This window comes from Lissotriton vulgaris, chromosome 7 (assembly GCF_964263255.1).
Source record: "Lissotriton vulgaris chromosome 7, aLisVul1.2, whole genome shotgun sequence".
In the NCBI taxonomy this organism is placed as follows: Eukaryota; Metazoa; Chordata; class Amphibia; order Caudata; family Salamandridae; genus Lissotriton; species Lissotriton vulgaris.
Genome location: NC_141695.1, coordinates 1,173,021,306 through 1,173,044,646, shown reverse-complemented (window position 1 = coordinate 1,173,044,646; position 23,341 = coordinate 1,173,021,306). Strand labels below are relative to the sequence as shown.

Here is a 23,341-nt window from a genome sequence, read left to right as displayed (position 1 = left end):
ATTCTGCTGACATCCGTATTCACAGTATTCGACACCCACAATCCTAACATTCTGTCAGACATCTAAACCTAGAGCATGCAGGCAGACACGACCACAGCGCCCTGTTACTGGTCCACGACTCACAAGGCGCTGTAGGGGGGGTCTCATAGTCGGCGCTAGGAAATACAGAGCCTTTTATATCTAGAAAGGCGCTACAACCTTGTGCAAAGCGCTGCTGTCAGCTGGGGGCATGTGTGAGTTTATGTTAGATTGCAAACTTGTTTTAAAGTTCCAAACGTTCAATATCGAACCCCCTTATCAGGAATTTGGGGACACAAGATGCATGTTTTGTAAGTGATATTACTGACTCAGCAACAGTGAGTAGTGAACAGCACCTGAAAGGGGAAAGGTGTGAGTGTGTTTCCTATGTATGTTAATATAAATATCCCCTCCTATCCCAGCACTCACGGTGATCAGTTATTAATTATGTTAATGAACTCGATGACAAAAACACATACAAAAAGGATACCCCTGAAGACAAACTGTCTCTCCCTGGGCCACAGCTTGTGCGGCATCTCCCGGCACAAACCTAATAAATTGTGCCATTCGCAGCAGGGGATGCTGTCAATGCCACTTTGTTCCTAAATGACTGATTTTCGGAACATTATTGCTAAGTGCATTTCTTCACTGCCTGCTGGAAGCTAGAACCTGTGGCTACATTTGCAGTCTGTTGAGACTACTGAGAGTTCCAGACAGACGAATAAGAATTTCTTTGCATAGTTTTCATGTATGCACAGAGCCACAGGCACACAGACGGTGTAAGATGTTTGATGCGCCTGCATAGAAATGCAGGCACTGCTTTGTGTCGCGTCTTTGTATATGCAGACGCGTCAAACATCTTAAAACGTCTGCGTGCCTGTGGCTCTGTGCGTATATATAAACTATGCGAAGAATTTGATTATTCGTCTGTCTGGAACTCTTGGAAGTTTCCACAGACTGCAAATGTAGCCACAGGTTCCAGTTTCCAGCAGGCAGTGAAGAAATGCACTTAGCAATAATGATCCGAAAATCATTTAGGAACAAAGAGGCGTTGACAGTATCCCCTGCTGCGTTACACGCACCAAAAGAGTCCAAAAAAAAAAGAAGCTAGCGAGTGGTGCGCGCGGCACTGCGAGCATATGTCTTCAATTCTCGCGGCCGTGTCTGGCCACGATAATTGAAGACATTTGGCCTTTGGTGCACGTAACAGACACCAATAGGCCATGGGCGGAGCTACGCTACCGCCCATGGCCTATTGCGTGTTCTGTTTTAAAAATACACACACACAAAGGCCAATGACAATGGACCTAGGAAATAACACGCACAAGCTGCGTGGAATTTTCAGGTCAATTTTAAAAAACCCCGAGAAAAGGACTCTGGCTGCGCGACACTGCTGCTCAGTGTACGCTAGGCCGAGACCTAAAAACGAAATGGAGATTATTTCACTGTCAGAGCATGGTACACACCTTAGTACATGTCCTACCTTTCACATGCACTGCACCCTGCCCAGGGGCTTACCTTGGACCTACCATAGGGTGTCTGATGTGCATAGAAAGGGATGGGTAAGGTCTGGCAAGTGGGCGGTTTGCCAGAACAACATAGCAGTTTAACAAACTGTGCGCAGGCACTGCAGTGGCACGTCTGAGTTCCCTTTTTCAGGCTACTTGTGTGGGTGACACAATTAGTGCTGCAGGCCCACTAGTAACATTTGCATTATGAGCCCTGGCACACATAGTTCAAGTTCAAGTTCGGGCATTTGTATAGCGCACTGCTCACCCAGAGGGTCTCAAGGCACTTGGGGAAGGGGTTCATTATTTGTCGAATAGCCAGGTTTTAAGTTCTTTTCTGAAGGAGATGTGGCTTTGATTAAGTCGGAGGTGAGTGGGGAGTGAGTTCCAGGTCTGGCAGCAAGGAAGGAGAAGGATCTGCCACCCATGGTGGATTTTCGGATGCGCGGGACAGCGGCGAGGGCTTGATTGGACAATCTTAGTTGTCGGGTGGGTTTGTAGAAGGACAGTCGAGTGTTGAGGCATTCGGGTCCTAGATTGTAAAGGGCCTTGTGTGCGTGGGTGAGAAGGTGGAATGTAATTCTTACTACACTTACTAGTAAGGCAAACATTCCAATCATGGACAACCATTTACCATTACACTTTATACAGGGAGCACTTGCACCTTGACACTGATTAGCAGTGGCAAAGTGTCCAAAGCATCTAAGTTGGCAACACCATGTCAGAACAAGCATTGGCATAGCAAATAGGTCTCGCTTTTGGGACCTTATAAGTGTTTAGCCATGCAACAGTTGATGTTGTTGTCCCAAGGATATTGTGCTGCATAACTAAATACTTATAAGGTCCCAAAAGTGAGACCTATTGGCTATGCCAATGCTATTTTTGTGTAGCGCCTTACCTACTAAAATTCTTACACTGTGTGTTGGTTAAAAAAATAACACCACTTTGAGGCAGACTCAAGGTTGTTATGATGAGGTATTTAATATTTAATTGTTTTCTCAAATACAGAGTACCCTTTCATAGGTTAATTGATTTACTTTACATGTTTGATGCTAAAAAGAGTGGGATGGGTTTGGAGAAAGCAATGCACATTTCAAGCCCAATTTACTGAGTGGCAAGCACAGGGATCAATGAAAGCAAGGGGGGGATTTAAGCCCCTTTAAAAAATATTTAATAGAAAAGATTAGGTGAAACCTAAAAATGCACCAGGTAGCTGAAGGGTTGCAACGCTGCATTACGCGGCTACTTTCGAGCCTCGGTTACGCGTTAGGCACAGTTGCAAATTAGGGAGCTTCAAGGGGGGTTGTGAGTATCCAACACAGTTGTTTCCGTGTTCCTAAAGGAGTCGTTTTCAAAGGGCATCCATTCATCATATTCTTTCATGTCATTTGTTGACAGATTTGCATCTTTTAGTGGCTCGGCCTGTGCTTTAACTCATAGAGCCAAGTCAGACCCCTGAATCGAAGTTTGACAGTTTCTTCCCTCCGAAAAGTTAGTATCTCCTACACCCTTGGCTGTAGGTGCCGGTAATATATGGAAGATACCTCCGGTTGGTGCTGAGGCTTAACACTGTGTACACTGTGAGGGGCATCACAAGCATTTGGCTAGGGAACCAAAGATGGCAAACGCACAACACTGAGATGTCCTATATTGACGCAGGAGTTCAAGTGGAAATGCTAGTGTAATGACACTACTAGTTAATATGTAAGAGCTTAAATTAACCTAACAAATTAGAAAAGGATGCGCTACATGTCTACAACATTGTAACGCAATTGGGAAGGAGTCTCCCTCTAAGTGCCACAGTGAGGTGCACTGTCTGTACGCCTGGCTTAGGCCATTTTCACCCACTAATCACAATAGGGTGGCACTGCTTTCGAGGTTCAAGTTTCACATCTGGAAGGACCACAAAGACATTTCGATAATCAATATGAATTTGGGCTAAGAGCTCTAGATAGAATGGTAAGTGGTTGAGTTTGGGGAATATGTCAGATCTGAAGCCATCTCTTAACATGGTGGCCTCCTGGCTCCTCATCATGCCAGACATCTCTGAAGACTTAGGAGACAGTGTCATAATCAAGCTGACACCTTGAAACTCATTACATGGAATTGCATATTGAGTGTCTGATGTACTAAGCTCTAAGAAATCCCACAGAAAAGTCAAAGCCTGTGTCTTCAACAGTGAACTGCAAATGTTCCAATGGCACCACCCCAGTTCCTTACCACTGAAACTACGCCTATTTGATGAACTAGCACATTTGACCGAGATCCAATGGAAACTGGGTAGGAAGTCTTCAATCATCAAAATGTATAAAACATAATGCCACAAGATTCTTTTAGCATGGTGACAATCCTCAATTTACAGTGCTCACCTTTTTAGAAGCCTAAGAATACTAGTGTCAAAAAAATAAGTACAATCAATAAGAAATATACATTTCCTACCTTTCAGCTGGTATGCAACTACCATCTCACCAACTCGCTCGACCACCAAGCTATCCTCCATTATGTAGCGATCATCCAAATATTTTGCGGTGGCTTCAGAAATATGGACCTTGCCAGCCACTCCAAGCTGCTCCATGAGGTTGGCTAAATTCACATCCTTCGACTACACATCAAATTTGAACCTCCTCATTCCCCAAGTACCACAGAGCACGGTGCCAGTGTGAACACCCACTCGCATGTTCACCATCTCCTTCTTCTCCTGGCAGAATTGCTCAATGGCTTCAATCATTCCAAGGCCCATTTCAATGCAGTAGTAGGCATGGTCCTCTCTCGGTACTGGGCACCCAGCAACTCAATAGTAGCACTCCCCAAATGTGCTGATTTTCTCACACTTGGTATCCTCACACAAACGATCAAAGCACCCAAACTAGTCATTTAGCTGCCCCGCTAGGGCATGAGCAGACTTATTGGCACTCATATTTGTAAAGCCAACAATGTCTGCAAACAAAATGCTAACTTGCTCAATCCATTGCATTTTAAAGGGGCGGAAAATGATGGGTGTTTTCTGTATCAAAGATTTTTTCTTCTGTTTTTTTGGGCTGGAAGTGGAGGCTGGAAGTGGAGTGGCGTTTCACAGAGTTTTCTCTCTCACCATCACCCTGCTTCATGAAGTCATCTGCAATGATCCGGGGCATGACTGAGTGGATCATCCGCTCTTTGAGTGCCTTCTCCTCCTCCAGATCTTTCCCATGCATGATCGACTGTCCCACTTTCAGGAAGGTGCTCCTGGAGTGCTCCTCAGACATGATGAACAATTGTATTCCGATGGCGTTAATGCAGATATGCAGCAAGGCCTTGCTCAGCAACTCCGAGTGAACGACCCTGGTGGCCTTTGGCATAAAGCTGTCCTCATCTCGAAACTGATAGCCAAACGTTTCAAAAAGCACAGAGTAGACTATTTCCAGAAAAAGATCTAAATATAAGGGCAAGTGCATCACAGAGTAAACAAGAAGCAGCACTTCCACACACATAGAAAAACTCCCAACTTGGGAAAGGCAGGTGGCATTGGATACGGTAGTGTAGTTATAGAGATCACCAATCATGGAGTGACGTGTTAAAACTTGGAACTGGGTGGCCAATGTCACCTTGAAAACCATGACCGTGATAAACAGCGAAACCCATGTATAGTGGCGGGCATACATTTTGGTGAAGGTGAAAGCAAAAATGGCAACGCATATAAGAAGGAAGCACAGTGCTGGCACCAAGTGAGCTACTGAGTTTGGCCTCAAGTGCACCATGAAGTGAATACCCCAAACCACCTAAAGTGCACCATGAAGTGAATACTCCAAACCAGACAGCCGACGGTATTGTAAAAGACAGCGTAACGGAACCGCCTCTGGGTCTGCAAGTAACACCTCTCCGTGCAAGCCTCCTCCAAGTTGTTGGAGTCAAACTTGGGATTACCCCAATGGAGCTGACTCTTTCGAAGAGCTGAGGCAATTTCTTCTTCTTGCGCAGTCCAGATGTCCCCCCTCGCTTCACTCTGGTCTGCCCAGAGCTGCACAACTCGAAGAGATGCTGTACTTGCAGTGCTTAGGGATGGAGGAAGGAGGGGGCCTGCTGTGCATCTTTACTGTTACACTGTGGCTGTCCCCTGATGCATCACAACTGACCTCGGTGTTGTGCTGCAGGAGCTGCTGGTTTTCTGGGGACGAGGCCATTTTGTCGTCGAGTAAGGCCTCTGGAGTTTGGTTCCTGACCTTCCTTCCGGCTCCCTCACTGTGGTTCCGCCCACCCCCCATTTCCAACCTACTTCCTTGCGATTTCAGTTGCTTCCATGGACCACTGCGTGTCTGGAAAGGCTGTCCTTGAAGGTTTTATCCTGCCCTCGCAAGAAAAGGAGAAAAAAAGCATGAGACTTGGATACGGGGTGCAGCATTTTCTGCAGCAAAAAAAGAGTTGTGTTGCTTAAAGCATGTGTCAAATGCCTGCCTTCTGCCCGCCCCATTCCTCAGCACTGGGAATATTCCTAAACTGAAGAGAAGCTGGCTCTGAATAATGATCGCTCCAACTTCCTTTCCACCGCAGAGCGTGCCACCATATCTCATATTGTAGGGGTGCAGACGAGTAGGGAAGGGGTAGGGGTTGGACCAATGCAATTCAACATCTCCCCCTTCTCATCTGCACATATGAAGCAGTTAAGGGGGAAGGGGCTGGATCCAAATTGGAAACTGGCAACGTAGAGAGACGAGCACCCAGGGGCACACCGATCCCACATTATTCCCTTCATCATGTACGCAAGAGAAAGCGCACATATCCCTTCCTCTTTGAGGTGACTCGGGAGGTTCTGATCACCCACAACAGTAAGGGCAGTAAAGTCCTATGTTAATGCAATTACGAAGGAATACATTGTGAGAGAAGTGAAAGTGAGGGTGCCAAACAACAGTGCTTTTTATGATACATTAAGTATTCCCTTGTCGGTAATGGCTGTAATAACAGGATGCACTAAAACGCTCACACAAAAGGGGGTGCAAGGAAAAAGGCAAAATAACAACTGATCACATTGGGCCCGAAGAGCAACATACAGGGGTTGTGAATGGTTGACGACGTAACGTTAGAAGGGGCAGTGAAGTAATGGCAGGACAGATGGGCATTAGGCGAGAGGTAAAAGGGAGGCGGAGTATCCCGAGGAGGCAGAATGTGACAGAATAGCAGGCGACCGACACAAACTATAATTGGGGCAGTAGAGACAGGACGCCACAGGAGGAGAAGGGGTGGACAGGAGAGACCGAAGTGGGCGGATAGACATATCTCAACCCTTGCAAGAGGTACCCGAACGCGACCCTTACCTCCCTCCTCCCGGCAGAAGATCTTTCAAAGCTGACGGCCTCTGCTCCGCTCCCGACTGTCACCAACTTCAATGCGCGAAGGCACAGAAGATAATGGGGATGCTGGTTTCATACTGATTGACAGGGTGAGGGGTGGTACCAGGAGGGTCGCTTCAGCTCTGCTTCCCAGTAAATCCTGCCATTGGCTAGACAAAAAAGCACAAGCGTGCGCGCCTTGTGCGGCAGCAGGGGGAGGGGAGAGAGGAGGGGGCCTGCACGATTCCCTTGAAGGAGCGAGCAGCAAGGCACAAAAATTGCTAACATATGGTGCCGCTGCTTGCTTCCGCAAGGGAATCGCCAGGCGTACTCGCGTTGCCATTGGAAGCAATGCAACGCGTGCACGTTTTTGCACGCAAAGCTGTGCCGATCACTAAAGGCCTTTTTCCTGTGCAGCGCATGCGCACTGCGTAGACGAGACCTAAAAAAGGTCTGGGGGAAAGCAAAAAGTTTATGGAACTTTAGCCAAAAAAGGCCAAGTCCAACACAAACCCCTCCCAGCCAAAAGCCAGGGTAGACCAATCAACTACCTTAATGGACTTCCCTGCTTGGGGTGATAGAACATGGACTCAGGCCCGCTACCGCAGGGACACCCTCCGGTTCTATGCCTTCCTGAACCCAGGGGATTCTCTTGGTCACTACTCCCTGGGCCAACTATGCCACTCCATGGGTACTTCCAGAAAATTGGGGCCTCTATAGGGGTGCTGGTCCCTTACCAACCCCCTCCTAGAGTGGTACCCCTGGAAGACCCATCAGTCAGGACACTGTTCCCAGTTATCCTGTTCTCCAGGTTAGATGTGGGTATACTCTGATCACTCCTAGGGGACCCAGCCCTACTGGCTGGACACGATCCCACGGGCTTTCCCACGGGGGGACATGTCTCCCTTAACCTTCCATTTAGATTTCTGTGCCTGCCATTTAGGAATGGCACCCACAAACTTCAGGACCGCAGGAGCTCTAGTGACAGACGCCCCACACCTTCCTGGTGCTAGTTGTTCTTCCTCGCACAGCTGGCAAGTTGGCGCCAGGCCTCCCACCTTGTGCTCCTCTAAGGAACCCTCCAGTCTCTGGGGTGGGGTGGCGAATCCCTGGGGACGCTGCTCACACTCCGTCCCTCTCCTTTCAGACAGGGCGCTAGCCCGCATGCCCCCCCACTACTCTGGGATCTAACGGTTCTACTTTGCCTCTCTTCCCTCTCTAAGGCCTTTTCAGGCCCTTGGACCCATGACCAGGGGTCCAGCTCTTGTGCCAGCTCCCGGGAATCAAAAAGCTTGCACCCTAACACGAGTTGGCACACTCCGGGAAAACAATTACTGAGCCTAGGCTCCCTAGGGGTACAACTGAGCAACCCCTTCAAATAATTTGCCATGCTCACCAACACCCAGTCATCCATTGCACACTTGTACTCATCCACACTGGGCAATGGCTGTGCACTGCCACCATTCAAACTGGACTCTGTCTGTTTAACCTTCATTTCCAGTTCCCTCATGCTTAACTCATGAGCTACGAGAATCTTTTTCACTTGCAAGGTGAGAGCGTTCCTGCTCTCCCCTGCTCGCTTTTCACTTTCAATGAGCAACTTCTTCTCTTCTCCTTGAGTTTTAGGGTTTAAAACCTCTAACTAATGCTCTCTGGCCCTTTGGCTTTTCTCCAGCTCCTCTGCTGAAAAACTCCTCCCTGAATGGGTACTACCAGCCCTTGAGGCTGGTCCCTCCTCTGGCAAATCCTTTGGACCAAATCCATTCCCTGGGTCATCCTCATCCACCTCAACATCACCCACCTCCTGAGCCCCTTTGACTTCCCACCAGGCCCTCAATGCCAGGAACTGATCGTACTGCGCCTACCTCATTGTGGTCTGAAGACGACATATCCCATGGTGCTTAGCGTAGGAGGGGCTATGTCCATGGGGGACGCACACCGGCCGGTGTGCGTAATTTTGTTTCCTGTCCCTCTCTCTTGGCAGAGAGAGAGTATTGTATTCCTTTGTTTGGACCGAAGTAGCCTGATGGCAGGTAGCGCCTGGGAGCTGGCGCACTGAAAGTTGGAACATGGAAGTGTTTCCGCAGGAGTTAGTTGGGTGGAGGAAGTGGCTTGTGAACCGCAGGCTGTAGCCTGCAATCGGACACAGTGAGTGCTTTTGGCTTGTAACAGTGAGGAATCCCGGTGAGCAAGCCCTTCTGTGTTTGTATACTTTGGGAGTTCGGAGGAACCGGAGCTTCTTGACTTGTTACAGAGCGAATGCGGTGGTGAAGCAAACCACACATTACTTTCTCGCCTGTCAGCTGAGTGACTTGCTTGTATTTCTATGAACCTGGAATCAGCAAACCTGAGCGGAATGCAGTGGTGAAGCTAACCACGCATTAACGTTTTAGAGGTTGTATTTTCCTTCCCTTTTTTTTGTTTTATTCAGCGGAGGACAGGTTTTTAATTGCCAGAGCGGAATGCTGTGGTTAGCTACCAACCATTACTGTGTCTGGATTGCTTTTCTTGACTTTTCATTTGACTCATAACCTTGTGTAGTACTGTGGGCTTGAATTCATTCTGGAGACTTATCTAGGACATCGTACATGGTTCATGCATACCTAAGGATTACTACACTATCCAGTATAGTTCATTTACGTTCATTCTCTCTTCCAATTGCAGACATTACTAATGCTGGTATGTATGTGGAGTGCTTGAAGAATTGTCTTCTTATGAGAGTTGTGATAACCATAGTACCTTCATGTATATCTATTCCGTGTTATAGATATCATTCCAGATCTATGGGAGATTATCAGTTGCCTAGGGATTACTGAATGACTGCCCATAAACAAGGTATAAAAGAGAACCTAGTGAGAATATATGAGAGTAATTGCATTGCTGCTTGTTGTTTTATGCTCTTGTTCTTTGTTGTTACAGTTTCTCTATGCCCGCTGTCCCTTCTCTATCCATTCCCTCGCCTGATCGTCCTAATACTCTGTGTTCATATCCAGAATTGGGGATGTCAGGAGGTGGAGCCTTTATGCTGCAGCTGGATTCTGAGGAGTTTCTTCTACATAGGAAGAGAAACCTGGCACTCAAGGCCATTTGCAGCTCCTCCTTCTTGGCGCTACTTTTCATGGGACATCCCAAAGCTCTGCAGAATTGCCTCAATTGATCAACTTTGTAGGTAAGCAATGCCTCAATGTTGAACACTATTTCTGCAGCCTCGCTGGCTACCTGACTCCTCTGAGACATGATGTGTCAAAAATACAATACGTGATTGTGTTGTGGTCTGCACTAAATTTGTGATGTACACCAATTACTGTGAGTGAATTTGCAAATAACGTTTAAATCCCACCGCTGCCACCAAATGTTAGACCCATGATCCCTGGTTGGCTGAGGTAGGTACCTTAGGCCAAATAGGGACCAATGACTACACGAAAGGGAAAGGAAGGACACCTTCTTAGATAGTCCCCGCTCACCCCCTTGGTAGCTTGGCACGAGCAGCCAGGCTTATCTTCAAGGCAAATGTATAAAGTATTTGCAACCACACTCACAGCAACCCAATGATGACACCACAAATAGACTCCACACGAGTTTTATAAAAACGAGTATACATTTTATGTAAAAAGATATACGCTAAGACCACACAATATAAAATCAACATATGCGTATTTGTAATATTCCTCCTGAACGGTTGTTAGTCCAGCCAGCCTTTGTAAGTTCTGGTGATATTAATGAGCACTTCTACACGTTCTATTTCAGTCCTAATACCATGCTATGCAGATCGTAATGCTAGAACCAGGCACTGTGCAATGTAACAAAAATGCAACTAGTAATGCTACAATCAGGCACCTTGCATTGTAAAAATAATGCAATGCGTAATACTAGAATCAGGCACTTTGCAATGTAACAATAATGCAATGCGTAATTAACCCTGGGCGTAGTGGGGCTACGCGAAGCACCACGAAGTGGGGGAAATATACACCCACCCACACACTTCGCGTAGCCCCACTACAGGCCGCCTGCCTCCCTCCCGCCCTCTTCTAAAATGCATAACAACATTTAAAACAATGTAAAACTAATTAAAACGACTTACCTGAGATGTGGTGCCCACGCATGAGCATTTGTCAGGAAGAAGTTGGCGAGAAACTAGGAAGAGGGAGCCCTGGGACACCGCATCTCAGGTAAGTCGTTTTAATTAGTTTTACATTGTTTTAAATGTTGTTGGCCATTTTAGAAGAGGGTGGGAAGGAGGCGGGTGGCAGGCAACTTCGCTCCACCATGGCGTATGCTTAGTGTTGCCCACTGCGCCTACTATGCGAATCGCGAAGTAGGTAACACTACGCACGCTCTGTGGATGGAGCGGAGCGCTACGACCACCCCTATGCGTAATACGCTAACCAGGTAGTTCGTAATACAGTAACAATGCAATGCGTAATACACTAATCAGGTAGTTCGTTATCTATACTACTATTATAACGAGAGAACTCAAAACCTTTGAGCCAGGTAAACTACAAAAGTAATGCACCAATCACTACACCCAATACACCATTTGACAGGGGAGATGTGGCAGAAGGACATAGGCTATAGATATGTACACCATATACATTAAAAAAGCAAAAACGCCAAAAGTGGTAAAGTAGTCCCTTGGGGGTGTGGTCGTGGCCGTGGGCGTCTCAAACAACAAATGTGGGCGTTTAAAGGGCCGTTCCAAGTGTAAATAACAAACATAGGCCAAGCGACTTCACAACACACTTACATATGCACACATAGAACGGAAATGCGCTCTCACTGAATTTAAAACGCAAAATATGCAGACAGAGCAGAAATGCGCTTTCAATGAATTCCCATCAAACATTTGCATATCCCAACACATACAATGGAAATGCACTTTCAATAAATTTAAATTCACACATACAGCGCGGTAACACCAATATACAAAAACAGCAGAGGTGCGCGCTATAAGAAATATACACACATTCGTTGCAGTTACCCAGACAACATTGACGCCTTCGCATTAAAAACCGGGCGGCCCTTCCATCGATGAGGAGTGTCAAATGACGCCACACAGGGGGCAGGAATAATCGCATACTACACCAATCACAACGCACTAAAGAAAACACACACACGACTTCGGCTTACCAAAAAAAAAGTCTTTAACCATTGGCCATTGACCAACGACGTCACAGGGGGTAAACACAAACAAAAAAAGCCGACATTTCTTAATGGAGAAACGCAATAGACTGCGCATTCACGAGACTTTCCTCACATCTTGCGGACAAGATAAAACGCTTACAATAAGACATACGAATAACGAAAATAACACAACTGCCCATAATCACTCGAACACTGCCAGGACTTCACCACACAATTGACAAAACAAAAGGGAAACTTCTTTGAAGGGATACAAAAACGAACACACGGAAAGAGCCTTCGAAAGAAAAAAAAACCATTAAACAGGTGACACGACACTTTCCTCACATCTTGCAGACAACATAAAACGCGGAAAACAATACATACGAATTAAAAAAAATAACACAAGTGGGCCAAATCAGTTGAACAGGGCCCGGACTTGCACAGACAACTCTTCTGCGGGGCGGGCGGGGGCCCTGAAGCAGCCTTTTGCTCCCAGACAACGTCGGGACGGGCTGCTAGTGCAGAAATAATGCAATGCGTAGTACGCTAATCAGGTAGTTTGTGATGCAGAAATAATGCAATGCGTAATACACTCCAGCAAACGATCACAGTGCCTCAGGCGGTCTCTCCACCACTCAAATTACTCTCCGTCAGCCTCTGTCAACAGTTGCACCCACATGGGTATGATATGAACAAACAGTGTAGCTGCACACTCCAGCCCCAGTACTGCCACACCTCAGGCAAGTACGGGCCTCTATATGAGCAGAAGCTCGCACTGCAGGAATGAGAGAGGTCGAGAGCGTCTCCCTCCGAGCCCGCTCCCCGCCCCTGGCATTCACACATTACGTGGGGGCCACGACCTCGCTCTCCTGTGACTTGGGCATCCAATGCAATCTTTGTGATTTCAGGGCTGTGGTACTCGGCCCTCCCTCGACAAGGTTGGCTCACGGTCCCGCTTTTGACAACGGCGGGATCGGGCTGGTGGCTCAGCTCCTCCTGGGCTGCGGGTCCAGACCGCTGACGCTATGAAGATCTCTGGCTGCCACAGGGCACACGCACACAGCGTTGCTGAGACTCCCTTGAGCTTCGGGTGCACGATCACAGGGCATTCCTCACGAAGGTCTCAGGCTGCACGAAGCACACAGCGTCACTGAGACTCACTTGATCTCCGGTGCACAATAGCAAGGCAATCCTCATGGAGGGCTCAGGCTGCACAGAGCACACGCACACAGCGTCTCTGAGACTCACTTGGATTCCGGGTGCACGATAACAAGGCAATCCTCACAAAGGTCTCAGGCTGCAGAAAGCACACGCACACAGCGTTGCTGAGACTCGCTTGGACCCAGGTGCCCACGATCACAGGGCACTTCCTATGAGGGTATTAGGCTGCAAAAAGCACATGCACTGACACTTTCCTAGAAACCTTTGTGTTCCTGAGTTTCCATAACAGGGAGCCAGCTCACCTCAGGCCCTTGGGGATAAGTTACTTCAGGACACAGCACAGCAAAGTGCTTTCAAGCAGGGGGACACAGGACACAGCAAAGTCCCTTCAGCCTCTCCTTGGTTAAAACAGCAAGCTGCAGACCAGCCCCAGAACACACAGCAAGGGTCAGTCCTTTCCTTCAGTCTCTTCAGTTGTTTCTTCCTTGGCAAGGGTTCCTCGTGACCACGAAGTAGCTCCAGTCTTGTTCAATCTTGATCATGCCATCTCTCCAAAGTTCAGGGGCTTCCCATCTCATAGTTATACCCCTAAATGTCTTTGAAGTCTTTGTGTTCAGGGAGCACTGACCCCTGTCCAAACCAGTGCTGGGTGCCTCCCTGACAGTGACACCTTCTTCCTTTGATTAGTGGGAGTCTGGATTCTAAATCACTCAGCAGGAGATGGGACCATTGTTTTATGGCAGCAAACCAGGCCTCTTCACCTCTATGGCTATTACTCCCCCCTACACTCCACATGCAGGTCAGCCTGTTACTGTCTCACCTCCTCCCCTGGGTCAAGACATTCCCCAGATCCTTTCACTTTCAAATCCAGATTGTCAATCAACAACCAGGCAGAGACACACAGAAATGTTAGAGCACAAGGATCCAGCCACTTCTAAAAGTGTGGCTTCTAAACACACAATGCAAAAACCACCTTCATAAAAAGATGTGTTATCACATCGTGAGCTCAGGCACATTAAACGTCACCTCCCCATTTTAAGCCTTTAGGAAGATAGGCTGGAAAACTTATTGCACAGCCTCCCCATTCTTTCCTATAGGCAAGATGGCCTTTCCACAGTGAAAAACGAAATGAAGATTATTTCACTGTCAGGAGATGGTACACACCTTAGTACATGTTCTACCTTTCACATGCACTGCACCCTGCCTAGGGGGTTACCTTGTACCTACCATAGGGGTGTCTGATGTGCATAGAAAGGGAAGGGGTAAGGTCTGGCAAGTGGGTGCACTTGCCAGAACAACATGACAGTTTATCAAACTGCGTGCCGGCACTGCAGTGGCAGGCTTTAATTCCCTTTTTAAGGCTACTTGTGTGGGTGGCACTATTAGTGCTGCAGGCCCACTAGTAGCATTTGTATTACCAGCCCTGACACACATAGTGCACTTTACTAGGGACTTTACTAGTAAGGTAAACATACCAATCATGGACAACCAATTACCATTACACTTTATACAGGGAGCACTTGCACTTTGACACTGACTAGTAGTGGCAAAGTTTCCAAAGCCTCTAAGTTGGCAACACCATGTCAGAAAAAAGGTCTAGAGGGAAAGCAATAAGTTTAAGTTTAAGGAACCTTAGTCAAAAAGGGCCAAGTCCAACAAGTAGGATTTCTGTTTTGCAGCTTTTACATTCAAGGCAGCTATTGTGCATCCATTGGAACACTGTGGACATGCATTCCTCTGTGCATTAGGGGCATTTTTCTTGAGAGTGAGGAGAAATTGTATATCATCAGCATAAGATACACTTTGTACTCCAAATGATTCTATCAAAGTTGCCAGAGGGGTTATATATACATTGAATAAAGTGGGTCTCTGTACAGATCCTTGTGGAACCCCAAAGCTCAAGTGTTTCGGTTCCAAGGCGAATGGAGCCATCCAGACAGTTTGGGATCTGTCTGCCAAAAAGAGTGAAACCAGCTCAGAGAGGAGGCGCAAGCCCTATGGCACCAAGATGATGTAGAAGTGTAGTGTGCAAGACTGTGTCAGATCGAGGAGAAATAGGATCACCTGCTTACCCGATCTACTGCTAGCTTAATCGTATCAGCCACTTCCAGCAGGGTCATCTCGTCCTGAATCCCAGGCGAAAAAACGGAGTATGGATAATTGGCCCTGTTGGCCCCACCGTAACTCCCTCCACGGGCCGTGGCTGGTGATAAACGCCCTCTTTTCCCTACTCTTTTAAGGTGCAATATAAAGTATCCAACGGGATGGCCAGTGCCACACCCAGTGCAGAACTATCTGACATCAATGTTTCTGTCAGGAAGAATATGTTGTTCTTAGCCTCACTCAATATGTCATGGATGTGTGAGGCATTTTTGTGTGGTGAGTGAATATTTCATAGTAAGTTACTTGTCAACAACCCATTGCTGGAGCCTTGGGAGCTTAAAGAAAGTGGATGTAGGACCTTAGAGGGCATGTCCAGTCTTGGAACGGCAGCGCAATACTGCTTGCAGGTAAATGGTAGGGCCCAGCCCAGGGAGTTTGACCTACCTGGACAGTGAGGGAGTGGAGGTCGGCGGCCAAGTAGGTGATACGTCGCTCAAATGTGGGTTACCAGGCAGCATGGCTTGCGTTGAGTTCAGGCTGAGCACAGACGGGCACTGATGGGCTTGCCATAGGCACACCTTTGGCGCACCTGCGGCTTGTCCGTGCACTGGCCCCCTTTATACAAAGTGCAGGCATTCAACAGTATCCCAGAATTAGACTGCTAACCAGCAAAATGGCAGACGGAGCGAGCATGAGCTTAAGCACACCACCTTCTCCCTCCTCAAAGAAAAGTGCAACTCTTAAAAATGCCCAAAAGCAAAAATCACTTTTCCTGCAGCCCCCCAGGGATCACTGGCATAATATCGAAAACAAAAGTCTTGTGATACAGAAATATTGTGTAAAAAATGATGATTCCAAAAATAGAATTTTTCTATCAATATAATGGTAAGTAAAAAAATATTGGAAAAAATATTGTTTTACACTCATATCGGGGAAATATATATATTAATATCATGTTTTTAATATATATAGTACAAAACAGTAAATATTAAATATTTTAACATATAACATTGATATAATGTAAATTAAATATGTTTAAGTAATATTTAAACGGAAATATAAATGCAAACTTGTTTAGACAGAAACACATATATATGAATGTGTGTGTATTTATTTACATACACATATATAATATAAAACTATTAAAAAATATTAATTATAAACTATATTTTCATTGTCTAATGTTTTTTTAAACATACCAATATAACAACTATAGATATATATATTTTTACATACACATATAAAATGATTCATAAATGTAACACATAGACTGCAATTTTTTTTTATATTTCTAATTTAGTTATCAATACAACAGTAAACAATATATAAAGATAAATTTCACTAAAAATATGTTACAAATTACATACTTTTTTTTATATATATATCAGTTTGGCACAAATAAGGACGCACTCTGTCATTTCTTCAGGAAGAATTAGGCAATTTTATTTTCTTTTTGCCTTGCCATGCCCTACGCGTTTCGGTCAATAGCTGCCAAACTGACACGTCTGTAGTTCCGTAGTTTGAGGGTCTGGTTCGGTGGTTCCGAACCCGTTCAATAAAGATCGTCGGAAATAGACGATTTTGGTGTCAGCAGACCGTAAATTACGAGTGTAGTGTGTACGAGTGTTTTCACATTAATCGATCAATGAGAACATTACGTATTTAGGGATTTCGTTTGAACCTTTGGGTTCCATTTTGTGTGCGGCAGCCATTTTGTGTGGTTGCCCTCACATAGGCCGATGAATGCGGCCGAACGAGTTCTAGAGACACGTACACCTTAGCTGACTTCTGAATGACCTGGCCGAACTGACTCCTTGCCCGAGGCTGACCTCGCTGAGCCAGTTCCTTGTTAAGCAGCTGGTCAGATAAAGATCAAAGAGCAGGACATGCCAGCGTTCACAGTACACTGCACCCACCTTTCTATCTTGCTTCCAATCTGCTTCTATTCCTTCCTTTACGACATAATCACTGATTTGGGTTGAGGGTTTTATGATGGGTTTGACCGGCCTGATCGAACAGGAATATTGGAATGTGCTTGGTCATTTTTGGTGGGCTGGACAACGGAAAATGGGATTGTCGTCATGCGATATGTTTGAAATGTCATATTGCGATTGGTCAGTTTGTATGTATCCGATGCTAATTTGGAATGTTGCCTGAGGCTTGATTTTTGGCATAAAAAACCATGCTCCGCTCATTGAATTTGTGCAGTCTCTAGCGAACCACCCGTGTTGGGCTTCGTAGATCTCTGTTCCTGGTTGCAGCCAATAAACTTTGGTCTTTGACATCATCAAGAAGCGTCCCGTGTCTCTGTTTGCCAAGGCAGGGGAACTCGAAGGCATCAGGCGTTTTCCCTGACGCCGCTGGGTTCTAAAACCCAGTCCTTCAGTTGGCGCCCAACGTAGGGCGACTTCAGCGGTACCGGTCCAAGCCCGAAGATTGTGGAGAGCTTCGTTTGAAAATTCTGGAGGAAGGCCAACCACTTCATCGACCCCTGTATGTCGTCGTGGTCCGAAAGTCTTTGCTGCGAGGTTCCCGCTTTCCGACGGCTACGAAGGACTGCTGCCCTGACTGTCGCCCTGTTTTGGAGCCTTAGACGTTTGTAGAGCGAGACGATTGACGGGTCTTCTGGTGACGCCATCGACATTTCAGTTAAGTATGAGTGGAGCGTCTCCTAGTCCTTAGTTTTTTTTGGTATCCCTTTTAGTGGATCGCTTTGATTTGGTACCTGCAGGCCCCAAAGCCAAGGGACTCGTGTATTCGCGAGACTATCGTTTTGAGATTTCCTGTGTTGTTTGAAGCTAGACTAGTGACCAAGATGCCTGGTTTTAGCAGACTTGGAAAGATATTTGGTTGTGGTTGTTCTAAGGATTCCCGGTTAGAGGATTCGTATCCGGTTCCTCCAATTGGAACTCCTACATATGAATTATACGTGAAGCATGGTGTGGGCCCTATTAGCTACAATGAGATCTGGGTAAAGTATACGAAGAAAGACGGTGTCCTACAGTGGCCCCGTTACAGTAGTTTTGAAGCTGAGATTTTAGATAATCTCGAAGTGAAATTGTTCAAGAAGAAAGCCCGGCCGCCAATGTTTGACTCTTTCCGCATTTGGCGCAAAGAAGCCAAACAGAAAGAAATTAAATTAGCGAAAAAGAATAAACGAGATCGAGGTATGTCAATGGTGCAAGCTGCTATTGCGTATAGGGATAATGAGGAAGAGCAAGAGAGCGAACAGATGCTAAGAGTTAAGAAGTTAGCGGTAGATAGATGCTACCCAGTTTTGCCGCCTAAAGAACAGGAAGAGAAGAAAGATCTTGCGAAAGATCCTTTAATGTCGCATCTATTGAATTTGCCACCCCCTTATGCACAGAGTGCTACGGCACCACCGCCACCAGTTGTGGCGGTGGTGCCGTAGCAACATCCAGTTGTTGTGCCACCTGTAATTCCTCCACAGCCAGCTCCTCTTCCGTTGGCTACTGTTCCTTTGGCGCAGCCTCCTCAGGGGCCGCCAACGTTGCCTCCCCCTTTGTCTACTATTCCTACGCCTGTCTATAATGCTCCTTCTGTTCCGACTTTGGATTCTTCTACTATTGTTCCGTCTTCTCTTATTCTTCCATCTTCTCCTTCTACTAGACAGCGAATGACTGCTGCTTCTGGTTTTCTGTCTCCTTTGTTGGGACAATTGGGTATGTCTCCAGTGAATGAGCGTAGACAATCACGTAGTCAGTTGCCTGATACAGATGAGCGTACGGCTTTGGATCACATGGCGCGTAGATGGGTTACGTATACTTCCCAGTATGATCTTGAGGGTATTATGGATGTTTTCCGCCAATGGAAAGCACCGAAGCAACGGTACGTCTTTGAAATGATGTGTGTGTTCCTCCATGAACAATGGATTGACGAAGTAGGTAAAGCTCCTGAAGAGTTGTATCGAGTACGTTCCGAGTTTGCGAAAGGGACCATTGTGAGTTTGCATGACATTGAGAGAGCAATTGCGACGTTGTTGTTGTTTCGTAATGACACCCCTTCTGAGCGATTATTTGAGCCTGATTCGTCAGCTAGGAGAAAAGTGCGTCAATATCCGATGCGTGAGGTTCCTCCAGTTTGGAGACCTGCGGAACCTAATGCTCAGCCACCTGTTGTTGCGCACTTTCAGCAAGTATGGGTGCATGTTCTTTGGAAGCGTGTTGAAGTTTTGGCGATTAAGCAGTCTTTACCTGATCAGCGCACAAAAACGGCAGGATATTATAAAAAGCTCACTCAAACTGTGAGTTCGTGCATCATGAATTTAGCGGACATAGACATGTTGTTTGGTAATGTTGTACCACAGCCTATCTGGGGTACGATTCGACATACGGATCATGATAATGAATTGGGTGATACATGGGTTAACATTGTTGCTGCGAATGATAGACAAGTTGGAGGTGCTAAGCCTGAAGATCTCATTACTGAACTTCCTGGTAGGATAATTAACTATATGAAGACTTTGATGCCCGAAGTGCGTGTTAATTGGGACAAGTTGTCTGCATGTAAGCAGAAGAAAGACGAGACGGTGTCCGACTTTTTCACGCGGTTTGAAGAGACCTTTGTAGATCATAGTGGTCAGGATATGGCTACTGAGGGTGGCCAGAGATTGTTCGTTGACAAATTTGTACATCATTTGCTTCCTGAGTTGTGCACTAAGTTGAAGGATTCCGAGAGTGCTTGGGCTGTTTCCACATCAGCGCAGACTTTAGCTACGGCCCAGTACTATGAAAATAGGTGCAAAGATGAGTTAGAGAAAGCGGATAAGAAGACTAAGGAATTGAAGACTAAAGTTCTTCTACAACAAGCTTATCCACCCCGTACTAATAGTCAGCGCGATTATCAGCAACCTCAGCAATATTCTAGAAACTCGCAAAGGAACGAGTCTTCTTAACAGCGTTTTCCGTATGGGCCTAATCAGTGTGCGTATTGCAAAGAAGAGTGTCATTATAATAATAGTTGTCCGGTTTTGTTGCAGCGCATGAATGGTGCTTCTGGTTTACGAGGTAGAGGTGCTCAACATGCGCCTAGAGGTGGAGGCCGCGGACAGAACATGCGTTCTTTGCCTCCACAGAACTCGATGAATAGTTTTGATCAACAGCAAGGTTCGTCTGGTGGTGTAGAGTGGGAATATTGACGGGAAAATATCGAGTTACCTAAATATCGGCGCAGAAATATCTACAAGAAGAAATATCGATGTCAAAAATATAGTTTGACAAGAATATCGACAGACAGGTAAGTAATATCGTTAACAATAATATAGTCGTAATAAATATCGTTTACAAAAACATAGTTTACAAACATATCGTTTTTTAAATAATTGTAAGTAATTTAGTGTTTTTAATGAGTATTGTTTGTCAAAAGAGTATTTTTTTTAGCATTTTATTAGTTAATAATGTATTTTATGTTGAATTTAGTGTTAAAAGTTCCGTAGCGGGTTGTGGGTTTTTTAGGGAATAGGGTGGGAAGTAATTTAAATATAATAAAATAATTGATTAATTCATGTGTTAATTTAATATAAATAGTTTAATAATTATTAGTTAATTAATTTCAATGAGTTAATTGATAATTAATTATGGTAATTATTTATGTTAATTGTTTAATTAATTTTAGGTGTGTGTGCTGTAATTTTAAATTGAAAATGTAGTGAAGTAATTACATTTTAATTGAATAATTAAATAATTAATTATTAATTAATTATAATTAATTTTTTTTTATTTTTAAACGAGTAAATACATTTTAGTTTGTGTTGTGGTGTTTATAAATGTATATGGTGTGAAAGCTGTCAAATAATTAATTATGTAAATATTTTGAAAATACAATACTAATCAATAATTAATTAGTAAATATTAAATGTAATTGAGTAATTAATTTTAGGTGTGTAGGTGTTTGTTAATAATAATATATTTTAATGTATATATTAAATAAGTTTATAATCTACATTAAATTTAATACTAAATTTGACAGATTGTTTATTATTTATTTTGAGTTCCTACGCTTTCCCTACTGTTGTACTCACTGGAGTGGGAATAGTAATTTTTACCACTACGCTATCCAACGCTTCCCTACTGTTGCACCCTCTGAAGTGGGAATAGTAATTTTTACCCCTACGCTATCCAATGTTTTCCCCACTGTTGCACCCGCTGGAGTGGGAATAGTAATTTTTACCCCTACCCTATCCAACGCTTTCCCTACTGTTGCACCCTTTGGAGTGGGAATAGTAATTTTTACCCCTATGCTATCCAACGCTTTCCCCACTGTTGCACCCTCTGAAGTGGGAATAGTAATTTTTACCCCTACGCTATCCAATGTTTTCCCCACTGTTGCACCCGCTGGAGTGGGAATAGTAATTTTTACCCCTGCCCAATCCAACGCTTTCCCTACTGTTGCACCCTTTGGAGTGGGAATAGTAATTTTTACCCCTACGCTATCCAACGCTTTCCCTACTGTTGCACCCTCTGGAGTGTGAATAGTAATTTTTGCCCCTACGCTATCCAGCGATTTCCCTACTGTTGCACCCTTTGGAGTGGGAATAGTAATTTTTACCCCTATGCTATCCAACGCTTTCCCTACTGTTGCACCCTCTGGAGTGGGAATAGTAATTTTTACCCCTACGCTATCCAGCGCTTTCCCTACTGTTGCACCCTTAGGAGTGGGAATAGTCATTTTTACCACTACGCTATCCAACGCTTTCCCTACTGTTGCACCCTCTGGAGTGGGAATAGTAATTTTTACCCCTACGCTATCCAATGTTTTCCCCACTGTTGTCCCCGCTGGAGTGGGAATAGTAATTTTTACCCCTACGCTATCCAACGCTTTCCCTACTGTTGCACCCTTTGGAGTGGGAATAGTTATTTTTACCCCTTCGCTATCCAACGTTTTCCCTACTGTTGCACCCTCTGGAGTGGGAATAGTAATTTTTATCCCTACGCTATCCAGCTCTTTCCCTACTGTTGCACCCTTTGGAGTGGGAATAGTAATTTTTACCCCTACGCTATCCAACGCTTTCCCTACTGTTGCACCCTTTGGAGTGGGAATAGTAATTTTTACCCCTACGCTATCCAACGTTTTCCCCACAGTTGAACCCTTTGGAGTGGGAATAGTAATTTGTACCCCTACGCTATCCAACGCTTTCCCTACTGTTGCACCCTTTGGAGTGGGAATAGTAATTTTAACCCCTACGCTATCCAACGCTTTCCCTACTGTTGCACCCTCTGGAGTGGGGATAGTAATTTTTAGCCCTACGCTATCCAGCGCTTTCCCTACTGTTGCACCCTTTGGAGTGGGAATAGTAATTTTTACCCCTACGCTATCCAACGCTTTCCCTACTGTTGCACCCTTTGGAGTGGGAATAGTAATTTTTACCCCTACACTATCCAGCGCTTTCCCTACTGTTGCACCCTCTGGAGTGGGAATAGTAATTTTTACCCCTACGCTATCCAGCACTTTCCCTACTGTTGCATCCTTTGGAGTGGGAATAGTAATTTTTACCCATTCGCTATCAAATGTTTTAACTAATAATATTTTTTATATTTTAATTAAATGTATGTATTATTGTTGTTATATAATTTAATGTGTTAATTATATGTATATGTACATAATTATTAAGTTTATAATGAATGAAAAATTGTAGTTAATTTGTTATAAATAGTTAAAATATAAAAGTAATGTAAAGTCTTTTGTTAATAGTACTTATATTTTTAAATTATTTAATGTACTTTTAATTAATTTAAAAAGTCGATATTTTTTAACATCTATATTTATTACAACGATATTTTTGAGTAGATATTTATGTACTTACCTGTTTAGGTATAGGGTGTCGATATTTTACTAAACGATATTTTTACAACTATATTTTGGTCAACTATATTTTTGTAATCGATATTTAAACACCCTACCCCTCTGGTAGGACAGCACAGTACTATGTAGATGATTACTATGTTGAAGGTGACGAAGCAAAGAAGCAAATGGTAATGATTGTTAGGACAGCCATGGACAAAGAGAGGGAGTTGTTTCAGTTCCAGTAGATGAGAGTGGACCTTATGTGGAAGTAATTGCATCAGGTGTGTCAGAACCTTTTCTGCTAGACACTGGTGCTACAAAGAG

The 23,341-nt window shown here is 44.9% G+C and overlaps 1 pseudogene; it reads right to left on the bottom strand.

The window, feature by feature from the left end:
* The window catches only part of LOC147703115 (adenylate cyclase type 9-like), a 92,909-nt pseudogene extending 87,223 nt beyond the window's left edge, over positions 1-5,686 (bottom strand).
* Between the last annotated feature and the right edge of the window lie 17,655 nt (positions 5,687-23,341).